The 13,562-nt window shown below is 37.6% G+C and overlaps 2 long non-coding RNA genes across 3 annotated transcripts in view; one reads left to right on the top strand and one right to left on the bottom strand.

Annotated features, from left to right (window-relative positions):
* Window positions 1-3,320, top strand: part of LOC132618708 (uncharacterized) — a 37,804-nt gene extending 34,484 nt beyond the window's left edge. Inside the window, exons 2-3 of one of the 2 annotated variants that reach the window (XR_009574269.1) lie at window positions 1,768-1,818; window positions 2,889-3,320. This is a non-coding gene — a long non-coding RNA (uncharacterized LOC132618708). Of the gene's footprint in view, window positions 1-1,767 lie in introns of both variants that reach the window. The other variant, XR_009574270.1, reaches the window with a different exon arrangement.
* Window positions 3,321-8,033: 4,713 nt separating this feature from the next.
* Window positions 8,034-9,629, bottom strand: LOC132618816 (uncharacterized). The gene is made up of 2 exons (XR_009574330.1): window positions 9,039-9,629; window positions 8,034-8,328 (listed from the first exon to the last, which is right to left on the bottom strand). It is a non-coding gene; the product is annotated as an uncharacterized LOC132618816 (long non-coding RNA).
* Between the last annotated feature and the right edge of the window lie 3,933 nt (window positions 9,630-13,562).

The raw sequence follows: 13,562 nt of genomic DNA, 5'->3' as shown, positions 1-13,562 counted from the left end.
GAAAATTGCTCACTTTTGATTATCTCACTCCCTCTTCTGATTTTTCTAGAATTTTCTAGGAAAAATCTGATGAAAAAAAGGGGTTATTACCATTTATATAGGGTCAAATTCGGGTAGGGTCACTGTAGCAATTTACTGTAGCACGCGTTTCTGCTTTGTCAACCGAACTTGTAACGTCCATAATTCTCTACTCCGACGTCGTATCGATGAGTGGTTTATTGCATTGAAAATTAGACTCGACGAAATTCATTTTAGGCTTTTGAAACACCTTAAAACTCCTAATATACTAGGAGATATACCCCTCCAAAGTAGACTAAAAATCTGCCCAAAATCCTGCCAACATTTCTCAAATTTTCGTCAAACTTATTTTCTTCAATTTGCTTGATCTCGAAATCTTCCGAAACTCTCCATACATGATATTTATCACTAATCATAATTGACAATGGTCATGTCCTTTGGTTCCAAGGTTGTCCTTCCCGGTTACGGCTGATCATAATTCATCCTTTATTTAAACAATATACTTAATAATGCTTCGTCCTCACACTCCAAAGTTGTTTTACCTAGCCATGGCTCGACATACTTACATTTAAATTTAACCAGTGCTTCTCCGAGGGACGGGGTGTAAAACTAAAAGTGCGGGGTGTAACAATATCTCATCCCATTCTCATAGGAAGCTCTTAGAAATCTTTAGCCTTCAACTTTGGGATATGAGGAAGTCATGGAAATATAAAGGAATCATAATATAGGATTCATGCCTTTGAAAGCAAGGGACTAGCCTTACATACCATTACGTCTCTTTAACTTTATCCACTAATTCAAAGGTCCTCTACAACGTAGTATAATTGTTTCGGAAGATAAGTCATCTGTTTCATTGTTTCCGCACTTTGGTCAAGTGAAGAAGTTGAAGAGAAAAGGTAAGAATTAATCCCTTTTTATGTGTTATGGAGGTTTGGTTTATGTTCTAGAATGTAGAGAGGGTTAAAATTCATGGAAACATGGGAGTGGCATGAATGTATATGTGTGTGTGTATAGCCGTGTGCATGCATTGTTGTGTAGGCAAGGATGAGTTGATTTTATGTAGCATTCTAGTTATAATTGTTGTGAACTCTATATTAGAAATGAAAGCTTAATGGTTTTGGTTGAAGTTGGAAATGTGGGGAGTTGGCCGAATGTATATATATGTGTGGTGTAATATGTGAATTAAGTTCCATGCAAAGATTTAGTTGTTGTTGATATGCATTCTAAGATGCAAATGAGAATATGATGATTTTAATGAAGTTTTAATTTTTTGTATTAATGGGAGGTAGTGTGATTAGTATGTGAAAGTTAATGTAAATCATGAAACTAAAAGATGAAAATGTGTTGCGGATGTTTATGCCGAAGATTGAAGGTTTTGGACGAATTATGGTTTTGGTGGAACTTTTGTACATTTTGTGGAATAATGTGAAATGGTTCCGAATTGTATTTATATGGTCTTAAGTTAGTTAATGAATATGGAAATGTTGATATTAGTTTGACATTGTGAAGTTGGAATGGAAGTTGTTGAACTATGTGGAAAAGAAGACTAGTTATGTTATAATGTATTTTGTGATTTTTGATGTTGTTAGTATTGTTGTGGGTGTTGTGTTGATGTTATGGCCGAGTTAGCTCTCGGGGATGTTGGTTTTATAGGGGAAATGCTGCCGAAATTTCGGTAGACAAATATGGCTTTAAGATTTAATTCTTAAAAGCGCGAAACTCATATTTGGCTACTATGACCAATTGTAGATTTTGGACGAAACGGGAGTTGAGTTTGGGCGAGCGTAAGACGCAAGTAAGGTATGTAAAGCTATCTCTTTCCTTCTTTTGGCATGTCCTAGATATACTAGGTTTGGATTTGAACCTCGGGAAATATTCTGCTCATAGAAATCCGAGTTTACTTTTTGCACTATTCCATTCAGCATAATTGTATTAGAACTTTGATATTTTGTTGGAAAGAATGTTCAAACATTCGTAATCTTCATAAATATGACCGAATCACCCCTAAGCTTTCATGGATGACTCCATAAGGTCTAGTGTTTGTAAATTTCGTACGCACCTCGACTTGACCCGAGGTGGGCCCACTAGTCCCGAGATTTCCTTCGTATGTCTTACTTAATCTATTTTTGTATAAGATAAAAAGGGGACTTTCGCCTACGAATCTAAGGCTTCGTTTGATTTGTTCCGTAAGTTGTTTGAAAGCTCCCTAGTGTGAATGATACTAAACTTTCAGAAAATGGTTTGTGAGGCATTTTTCGAAAGTGTTATAAAATTAAAGGCTCATATCTTTTGTATACTAATTCCGACAGACTCGATACTTAATTTGGGCTTTTTGATATCAAAATATATGTATATGTATCTATTTGTCGAGTTTTGGAATTTAATTATGTATATGCATATGATTTCCGCACTACTCTGCTCGTGCCTACTACTATGATATCGTTCGCCGGTTCCCGGGCCGGTTTTGTGATCTTGCGCACTATGACAAATTCGACAGTATGATGTGTTACGGTTCCCGAGACCTCGCCATAGGGCCGGGTACCGTTTATGGAGTTATGTTGTGATATGGCTTATGATACGATTTGATGATGTGATATGTTATGTTCGGGGTTGTACGGAGATTTGAAACCTTCTAGAGTATGCTGTGTTGTGGCACCAGTGTCGGAGTGGTGACCACGTTCCTGAGCCTTATGCATGATTTCTGTTTGCATTATGTACATATGTCTTCAGTACAGGTTTTGATATATTGATCCGGTATTTTCTCTCTGTACCTTTCACTTCAGTTGCAGTTTGGATTTCTGTACTCTATGCTTTACATACTCAGTACATCTTTCGTACTGACCCCCTTTCTTTGAGGGCTGCGTTTCAAGCCCGCAGGTACAGAGGTTCGCGATCTGCCAGTGTAGGCCATATATTCTGCTATGACAGAGTGCTCCTTTTGATCCGGAGCTCATATGTTGGTACATATCTTTTATGATGCATATATTTCTGTACATTTGACTATTTGGGGTACGGCGGGGCCCTGTCCCGTCATATGACTCTGTTATGATTTGTAGAGGCCTGTAGTCATATATGTGGGTCATGGGTCACGTGTGTGTTCGTTTGTTTATGATCTGCGTCTTAATGCGGTCCCGTTTACTATTATGGCCAAAATGGCCCATTTGTTTGTATACGTGTATGTATCTGGCGATGTATATTCCGCCAACCTATCAGATTTGAATACGGCCAAATGGCCTATATATTTGTATTTGTGTATATGCGCGGCGATGTGTATCCCGCCGCCCCTTTTGGCTTTGATATGATATTTTTGTACACGCGACAGCTTAAGATAATATTTACTTTCAGTTCTGTTTAAAATAATGAATACGAAATCAGAGTTAAGCTATAATATGACGATTTGGTATGCATGTCTGTTTGGGTGTCCAAGTAGGGCAGCAGTCGCGGCCCACGGGGCTGGGTCGTGACAAAAGTGGTATCAGAGCGGTTTGTCCTCGGAATGTCTACAGGCCGTGTCTCGTAGAGTCTTGTTTATTGGTGTTGTCACGACCCGACTAGGGCTGCGACGGGTACCCGGGACTAACCACCGAGCACCGCTCGTTTCCTCACTCGTCATAACCATTTTACATTTCTTTATCATTCATTATCTCATAATCATAAGACAACCATTTTTCATTTGACAACACAAATGATTTTATTATACATGTGCCCCTTAGGCCATCAAAATAACATATACAAATATAACATAGTAATCTTGTGAGACCATCTAACCCACACTGCGCATCTACGAGCCTCTACTGACATATTATACATATAGACGGAACAAGACACCGTCGTGCGCGAAATACATAAAGGAGCCAAAAGAATAAACATAAGCACCTCCGAACAATGGAGTGCTCTCAATCAGCTGACAGCTACTAAGAATCTGGATCAAGCTCACCTCCCTGTCTACCTGTGGGCATGAACACAGCGTCCGAAGAAAACGGACGTCAGTACGAATATTGTACTGAGTATGAGAGGCATAAACAATAGCAATATATCAATGAAATATGAAGGCATCAATGAGATAAGGAGGCATCAAGAAAGGGCAATTTGTACTGGCTATCAAAAACAACTGAAATAATGCATGCTCACTTACTCATAATCATTACCATGTATGTATACACATATAAGCTGCCCGTCCATATAGGTACGGTGTGATAATGTATAAGCTGCCCGTCCAAGTAGGAGCGGTGTGATAATCATAGCTTGCGTCCAGGTCTCCCGCGTCCGGGGTATAAGCTGCCCACTATAGTGGTGTGCACATCTACGTGCCTGCCCGGCCGACTATAGCGCGGCGCGGTGTGAGAAAATATAAGAGCCCAATCAAAATCCATAACTATATCGGAGTGACGTAAGGTCGGTGGCTTCCGACGTCATTATGGGACATTCATTGACATCCTGCCTCACCTTGAAGGAATTAGCATATAAGGTGAGTGTAAGCAATAAATAGCATCATTAACATCATAGGATCATCACAACATGAGTATTGGGATTTCTATACTTTACTCATTACCTTGTGTGGCTAATTATGGACATAGACTCATATTTTCCAGAACTTAAGGAAACTCATGGATAAAAGAGAGTCAAGCTGTAAGATTCATGCCATAGAAAGAAAGGACTAGCCTCACATACCTTGAACTTTATCTAATGTCCAACGTCTACTTCTCGAGCTCGCAGGTTTAAAATTAAGATAACATAGGCCACGGTTAGATTATCCACATCACTTACTAACCAATCCAAGTACGAATGAAACTTAACAAAATTCGGGCAGCATTTCCCCTGTAAACTTAACAATCCTCGAAATTCCAACTTAGCCAAACATCAATAAAAATACCAACAACAACAATACCAACACTTAATCATGCAATTTTCTTCCTTCCAATTCCACTTAATACAATTTAATTTTTCCACTACAACATCATTAACTCCAATTTCATGACAAAACAAGAAGTCTTACCTCAAATATAATTAGGACAGATCTTCCAATAACTTGCACAATTTGTCCATTTCATCTTCTTCAACTTTAACTTCTGATCTTGCTGCTCCCTCAAACACTTAGAACACCTCGGAGATTATATATATATTTTTTTTGCTATCAAAATCTTGAGCCTTATTGTGGACTGCCATGGCCGTGAGCTTGGCAGCCATGGTTAATGCTAATTTTCTTAAGAAACAAAATGATTAGCTAAGAGAGAATGGTTTAATTTAGGGGTGCTGATACGTTTCTTAAGAAGCAAAAATGGAAGCAATGTAAAAATGGGAATTCTCCAAGTAGAAAGTAATGTGCAGCAATTGTAAATGCAAAAAGGCATTCACTTCCTTGGGCTTAAACGTATCCCCATGCACTTTATGTGCTTTATGACTCACCCATAACACTTCATGCCACTTTTGTCTAATTCACATGACAAGGACACATGACACTCATTACTATTATTTAACGTAGCATTTGGTGAATTATGCAACTTCCTGTAATTGTATAAGAATGAAACACGTACTGCCCTTGGACCAAACATATGTCCTTGTCCAATATTATCTATAATGATTATCCCTTTGTGGGACCCGCATATAAATGTTGTCCTCTTAGCATCATCCAAATATTTTGACTAATCATTTTTGTTTCACGCTACCTTCGGCCACTTTTAGTCTCTTGCTCTCAGTTCACTTAAATAGTAATCATTTTTTAGCACACCTTATATACACATTTTATGCTCCTATGATATGTCACTAGTTCATGGCCTCTTTTGCCACACATAAAATATTATTTCCAATCATCGATGTCACTTTTTACCGTCTTAAATCATTTTGGGACTTCATCCTCTTATACACCGAGTTCTTAATTTGCATACTTGAATATGATCAAATCCTCCGTGCTCGTGTAAATTTTGCTCATATTGGACGATTAAATTTTTCTAGTCAAAAAATACGGGATATTATAGCTTGGACCGTATTTCATCAAATAAATTTTGAACCTCGACAAAACTTATTTTCTTAGATTTGTTTAACTTCAAATATTTATAACACATCTGTATCATTACTACAACCACCCACAAACTTGGGAGGATAACCTCATTTTCGTTACTAATACCATTTAACTCGCACCCTTTCCAACACATGAAAATACGGGATGTAACATACTTCCCCCCTTTAGAACATTCGTCCTCGAATGTTAAATTAGCCCTGCGCTCTCAATACTTCCTTAAATGTTCTTTTACTGGATTATGTTGTTCACATGCCTCTTTCGTTGGTCGACTCCCTTCAATTTATTATGATGCATTTCAAATCTCTAAGTAACCATTCTCGTAATATTTTGAAAATGCAATCTGCTACATACATATGTATGAATTTTTCCTATATAAAACTTATATAAAATGGTGAAGGGTCCAACGTTTACTTTCCAGTGGTGCCCATCCACTTAACCAACCCATTGATATTATTAGACTTTATTATCTCAATTGAATCAGCCACCAATTCTACCAAATAGTCTTAGTCATATATTGCTTGCTTGACATGCCCACACGTAACATGTAAAATATCACACTTGTCCCCTTTATGCTAATTGTAACTGCTTCACTTTATCTCATGTAATTAATTACTTGTTCCCTTAGTTGACCTTGGGGCCCGTATAACTTTATACCACTTCAGAAAATTGTTTATCAAATGTCACCACTAATGAATTAATTGCTTAGTCACTAATACCTTAAAATGGTACCACCTGGAAGTGTTACATTTACACTTATCCATTACTAACAAATTAATTCATTCCTCCACCATATTCCTCATTTAGTCAATTACACACATATATTTTTTTTTTAACTTAAATATTTAATCACTTTTATGGAGACACGTAGTCATGTTGATTATGGCACTTGTCACTTTATTCTTTAACTAATAGACTTGTTTCCCACTACAATTATTAAATAATTTCCTGTCCACAATCTCTTAAATTATAATCACTTAAGGCTGCCATCAGTTATATAAACACAAACACACCTCAACCTTCTGCCACCTAGCCATGAGTCACACGGACATATGCCCATTCAAAAAAAATTATCCAGCCATTTCAATTGATTTATTTACTTCTATCATGATCCCCAATTTACTCAATTACACAGATAATGATATATCAATTGAGAAACATTTAAATTATTCACCATCATAGCCGTGGGGTCTACCACTGAAATGGCATCCAAAGATAAAACTTTGTGGGCATTTGTACGAATGTCTTGAGTCACTATTAATTTATTTGCCATGCTTCCACGTATATAGAGTGTTGCCACATCAAAATTTATCCATAGTACAATACTTAAACTACTTTAATCCTCACCTAATAATATAACAAATAAATTCCTCTCCCTCCATTTTAGTTCAATGTCTTTAACCAGTTAATCATGTACTTATTTTCTTGATCATGATTTACTTAAATATGAACCACTTTTAACACATTTATAAACTTGAGGAATAACCTCGCACGTCCAACTCAAATTGTACCCGTTATTCCTTCCTATTTATTTTCTCTTTCATCCGCCAACTTTACATTTTAATCATGCTTCAGTATTCTTACCTTATCCGACATGCATCTTTCGCACCGTTGCTTACATGTGTACTTTGTAGCTTCCAATATCATTAGTAATTTTCGTCTGACGATGCCGTTCTTCAGCTGAAATCAAGGGTTAGTATAAGGAATTTCATTTCCTATGGCTGGGCTCTATCGCACGATCTTAAAAATGAAAGAAAGGTAACATCCTAAATGTCCTGTAGTTTCCTGTTTATAGATGTGGTGCAAAACACACCGATAAACAAGACTCTACTAGACACGGCTCGTAGACACTTCCTAGGACTGAACTGCTCTGATACCACTTCTGTCACGACCCGACTAGGGCCGCGACGGGTACCCGGGACTAACCACCGAGCACCGCTCGTTTCCTCACTCGTCATAACCATTTTACATTTCTTTATCATTCATAATCTCATAATCATAAGACAACCATTTTTCATTTGACAACACAAATGATTTTATTATACATGTGCCCCTTAGGCCATCAAAATAACATATACAAATATAACATAGTAATCTTGTGAGACCATCTAACCCACACTGCGCATCTACGAGCCTCTACTGACATATTATACATATAGACGGAACAAGACTCCGTCGTGCGCGAAATACATAAAGGAGCCAAAAGAATAAACATAAGCACCTCCGAACAATGGAGTGCTCTCAATCAGCTGACAGCTACAAAGAATCTGGATCAAGCTCACCTCCCTGTCTACCTGTGGGCATGAACACAGCGTCCGAAGAAAACGGACGTCAGTACGAATATTGTACTGAGTATGAGAGGCATAAACAATAACAATATATCAATGAAATATGAAGGCATCAATGAGATAAGGAGGCATCAAGAAAGGGCAATTTGTACTGGCTATCAAAAATAACTGAAATAATGCATGCTCACTTACTCATAATCATTACCATGTATGTATACACATATAAGCTGCCCGTCCATATAGGTACGGTGTGATAATGTATAAGCTGCCCGTCCAGGTAGGAGCGGTGTGATAAGCTGCCCACTATAGTGGTGTGCACATCTACGTGCCTGCCCGGCCGACTATAGCGCGGCGCGGTGTGAGAAAAAACATATATATATATATATAAAGCATTCATAAGAGCCCAATCAAAATCCATAACTATATCGGAGTGACGTAAGGTCGGTGGCTTCAGACGTCATTATGGGACATTCATTGACATCCTGCCTCACCTTGAAGGAATTAGCATATAAGGTGAGTGTATGCAATAAATAGCATCATTAACATCATAGGATCATCACAACATGAGTATTGGGATTTCTATACTTTACTCATTACCTTGTGTGGCTAATTATGGACATAGACTCATATTTTCCAGAACTTAAGGAAACTCATGGATAAAAGAGAGTCAAGCTGTAAGATTCATGCCATAGAAAGAAAGGACTAGCCTCACATACCTTGAACTCTATCTAATGTCCAACGTCTACTTCTCGAGCTCGCAGGTCTAAAATTAAGATAACATAGGCCACGGTTAGATTATCCACATCACTTACTAACCAATCCAAGTACGAATGAAACTTAACAAAATTCGGGCAGCATTTCCCCTGTAAACTTAACAATCCTCGAAATTCCAACTTAGCCAAACATCAATAAAAATACCAACAACAACAATACCAACACTTAATCATGCAATTTTCTTCCTTCCAATTCCACTTAATACAATTTAATTTTTCCACTACAACATCATTAACTCCAATTTCATGACAAAACAAGAAGTCTTACCTCAAATATAATTAGGACAGATCTTCCAATAACTTGCACAATTTGTCCATTTCATCTTCTTCAACTTTAACTTCTGATCTTGCTGCTCCCTCAAACACTTAGAACACCTCGGAGATTATATTTATTTTTTTTTTGCTATCAAAATCTTGAGCCTTATTGTGGACTGCCATGGCCGTGAGCTTGGCAGCCATGGTTAATGCTAATTTTCTTAAGAAACAAAATGATTAGCTAAGAGAGAATGGTTTAATTTAGGGGTGCTGGTACGTTTCTTAAGAAGCAAAAATAGAAGCAATGTAAAAATGGGAATTCTCCAAGTAGAAAGTAATGTGCAGCAATTGTAAATGCAAAAAGGCATTCACTTCCTTGGGCTTAAACGTATCCCCATGCACTTTATGTGCTTTATGACTCACCCATAACACTTCATGCCACTTTTGTCTAATTCACATGACAAGGACACATGACACTCATTACTATTATTTAACGTAGCATTTGGTGAATTATGCAACTTCCTGTAATTGTATAAGAATGAAACACGTACTGCCCTTGGACCAAACATATGTCCTTGTCCAATATTATCTATAATGATTATCCCTTTGTGGGACCCGCATATAAATGTTGTCCTCTTAGCATCATCCAAATATTTTGACTAATCATTTTTGTTTCACGCTACCTTCGGCCACTTTTAGTCTCTTGCTCTCAGTTCACTTAAATAGTAATCATTTTTTAGCACACCTTATATACACATTTTATGCTCCTATGATATGTCACTAGTTCATGGCCTCTTTTGCCACACATAAAATATTATTTCCAATCATCGATGTCACTTTTTACCATCTTAAATCATTTCGGGACTTCATCCTCTTATACACCGAGTTCTTAATTTGCATACTTGAATATGATCAAATCCTCCGTGCTCGTGTAAATTTTGCTCATATTGGACGATTAAATTTTTCTAGTCCAAAAATACGGGATATTATAGCTTGGACCGTATTTCATCAAATAAATTTTGAACCTCGACAAAACTTATTTTCTTAGATTTGTTTAACTTCAAATATTTATAACACATCTGTATCATTACTACAACCACCCACAAACTTGGGAGGATAACCTCATTTTCGTTACTAATACCATTTAACTCGCACCCTTTCCAACACATGAAAATACGGGATGTAACAGGTGTGTTGTGCACCATATCTATAAACAGGAGGCTACAAGGCATTTAGGGTGTTATCTTTCTTTGAATCTTAGACCGTGCGATAGAGCCAGCCGTAGGAAATGAATTTCTTTTACTAACCCTCGATTTCAGCTGAAGAACGGCATCGACGGAAGAAAGTGACTGATGATATTGGAAGCTACACAGTACACAGGTAAGCAATGGTATGAAAGATGTATGCCGGGTAAGGTATTTGAAGTACGATTGAAACATAAAGTTGAAAACTGAAAGGGAAAGTAGACAGGAAAGTGTATCAGGTGCAGTTTGAGCTGGACATGTGGGGTAAGTCTTGACATTTTCATACTTTTATTTTAAATTATTAGCCCTGTGTGGCTGTGATACGATATGATATATGCGTATATATGTTGGCCCTGTGAGGCATCGTTGGTATTTCGTGCATGCAGGTTTTGGGATAGTAAGAGATGCAGAGGAACCTCTGCCCAAATTTTTCCAGAAATATAAAAAGCAGAATAAGATATAAGTTCTTAATATGTCTTGAAAGTCGATGCCGATGGGGTAAATCTTTTATGTTGGATTAAAGTTTAAGAGATACCCTCCATGTCATTTGTAAGAAGTATCACCCTTATTGGGGAAATTTTATTTCGAGGAAACATATATGAGCAGCAAATTCGCAACTCATTTAAACGGACCAGAATATGTTCCAACCACATTTTGCTTTAGAAAAGCCTATGTTGAAGGGCAAAACTGTCCAACGATTAAGTTTCCTCTAATTGGAAGAATACAAAGCGTGTGACAAGTAGTTGGGAATTAAATGGTTCGCTCACAACTTATATATATATGGAGGTAATTATGTGAATTAAGTACTAAAAGATTCCGCGATGTTCGTCGGACTCTAGTTTTCCTCTGCTGGTGGTTGGAGAATGCCTTACAGTAACATTTTATCAGTTCTCATCAACTAATTGGAGATGGAACTTGTGGAATGAAAACTTAAATTTGTGGGCTGTCTAGAATTATATATATATATATATATATATATATATATATATGCATGAAGGTAAATATTGAGGATTTACAGGGGGCGACACAGTAACTATATAGTCAGAAAAGTAAAAGGAATTCTCTCTAGATCGGGGTAGGACCCGCTACGAGAACGTTTTGAAAGTTGTTAAGACCCCGACTTGTCTCAAATTACGTGATAAAGGCCGTGCGGGGAAATTGATGCAATTATATCGGTCTTAACGCACCTAAATGCATTACAGTTTTAAGGTTAAGCGTGCCAGGGCCAGAGCAATTTTGGGATGGGTGACACCCTAGGAAATGTACTAAAATTTTCACAAATATAGATATAAGAGACGAATAGGAAATTTGGAGTAACCTAAAGGGAATTAGGTTATGTGGAGTGGTTAGAAACTTTATAGAGGCCGCGTGGGCTGAGACAGATTAGATTGGTAAAAATGAAGAAAGAGCAACGCAGCGCTGGAATTAGAGTAAGTTTGAACAGGTGATTGAAGATGTCTTGTAAAAGAAATGGCAGTGATGTATATATATATGTATGTATGGGACCCCCCATTTATGACTATGTCGATCGATATGTGAACCCTAACAGCCAGTGTTGTAATATATGGAAGACATTAACTGGACAGAATTTACAAAAAAAAAAGGGGCATAGTACAGATGTTACGAGATAAACTGATATTGATTTTGCTACAGGTTAAGATGGGAAGATTCTAATGCAACGATATTTTGGGAAGAAAAGAGAGTAATTGAGTGGAAGATAAGGGGATTAAAATGTTGGAAAGGTGAAAAGTAAGAAACGTAATTAAGCAGAGTCTCTAAAAGAGCCAACGGGCAAAGCACGAAATTATTTGCAAAAACGAACTAAAGTGTAATAGTGCAGGGCAAAGGAAAACCTATGGCGTGGGATGATGAATCATGTGAATATCGAGTAACTCGATTATCGATAAAGTAGAACGACAGATAGGGGACGGATATGAAAGAAGGGATAACTTGGCCGAATCATCCAATGAGGAAGGATATAATTACTAAAAGATAAATTGCTATATTAATTACATTATTTGAGTACCAGCTATCGGATAAGATTTTGTACTATACAATCGTGATTCTGTTAAGGTCTCGTACGAAGATAATCAAGTTATAGATTAGAAAGAGAAGACATGGATATGGTATAAGTACAACCCCAAAAGGGGGGGGGGGGGGGGGGCGGATGAAAGTAAAGTAAGTATAAATGGAAATAATTGACACACAGAAGATCAAAGCGATAAAGAATTGGCCTAGGTCTTCGATATCGACTGAGGTACGCAATTTTCTGGGATTGGCCGGATATTACAGAATATTTGTGGAGAACTTTGTTTCTACTACGACACTATTAACGAAGCTAACTCAGAAGCCAGTGAAATTTCAGTGAACCGGTACTTGTGAATGCAGTTTCCAGTTGCTGAAGGAGAAATTAATTACAGCTCCAGTTCTAGCTCTTCCTGAGGGGCCAGCCGGGTATGTTATTATTATGATGCTTTTGGTATTGGGATAGGTTGTGTATTAGTGCAACACGGTCGAGTTATAGTCTATGTTCCCCGGCAGCTCAGACCGCACGAGAGAAATTATCCCACTCATGATCTGGAATTAGCCGTGGTGATTCATGCTTTGAAGATTTGGTGGCATTACTTATATGAGGTTCATGTTGATATTTATACGGACCATAAGAGTCTCCAGTATATTTCTAAGCAAAAGGAGTTGAATTTGCGGCAAAAAAGGTGGCTTGAATTATGGAAAGATTACGACACTGATATTCTGTATCATCCTGAGAAAGCCAATGTGGTAGCTGACGTACTTAGCCGCAAGTCCATGGGCAGTTCGACTAATGTACAGTTTGATATTTTGGTTCGTGAAAATTATCAGTTAGCCAGCCTCGGAGTCCGTTTGGCAGATTCTGGAGATACTGGGATTTCTGTTCGAGAAATTGCTGAATCATCGATTATGGAAAAAGGTAAAACAACGTCAGTTCAAG

This window comes from Lycium barbarum, chromosome 11 (assembly GCF_019175385.1).
Source record: "Lycium barbarum isolate Lr01 chromosome 11, ASM1917538v2, whole genome shotgun sequence".
Taxonomy (NCBI): domain Eukaryota; kingdom Viridiplantae; phylum Streptophyta; class Magnoliopsida; order Solanales; family Solanaceae; genus Lycium; species Lycium barbarum.
Note: the sequence above shows the minus strand (reverse complement) of the source record. Positions and strands in the feature narration are given on the sequence as shown.